The sequence below is a fragment of the Penaeus monodon genome, chromosome 19, assembly GCF_015228065.2.
Source record: "Penaeus monodon isolate SGIC_2016 chromosome 19, NSTDA_Pmon_1, whole genome shotgun sequence".
NCBI classification, from domain to species: Eukaryota; Metazoa; Arthropoda; class Malacostraca; order Decapoda; family Penaeidae; genus Penaeus; species Penaeus monodon.
This window is the reverse complement of record NC_051404.1, coordinates 19,315,468-19,316,063: the sequence shown is the minus strand read 5'-3', so window position 1 is coordinate 19,316,063 and position 596 is coordinate 19,315,468.

The following is a 596-nucleotide window of genomic DNA, read 5'->3' as shown; positions in this document are numbered from 1 at the left end:
GTGCTAAACTTGAGAGTAAGAGACTTTTTTCTCGTAAGTGAAAAGGCCGAGCCCTCCGTCGCGGGAGTCCGTCAGGCGCCGGCCCTTGCGTCGCAGGAGGTGGCGAGGCTAACAGTTTAAGATGATAAACTTGTACAACTTCGTAATTTCCTCTTAACCAGCAGCTGCGTTACCTGTCGCCGCCGCTGAGTTAAAGTGCTGTTCGCATTTGCCCTGTAAAGTTGCCGCCGCCGTTTTTGCTGTGGCTGTCCGTCGGGGCTGGAGAGACCACACGCGTTATAAGGGATAAGAAGTGGCTGTGGGTTGCGGCCGCTGCTTGGGCGCTGGCTGTGCTTGCTCTGCTTTCGTTCTTTTTGTTTTTCTGTCTTTTCTCTTTTTTTTTTGTTTCTTTCTCTTGTTTTGCTCTTTCTTTGTTTCTTTTTTGTTTGCTTTCTCTTTTTCTTTTCTCAATTATTTTGTGGTTCGTCCTCGTCTTTCGTCTTCTCTTGTTTGATGTGTTTGGTTCTGCTATTTGATTACGGTGTCTACTTTTTTTTCTTTTTTGCTGTAGGCAATTAATTGTATCTTTTGTATCTTTTACTTGATTCGTTCTCTCT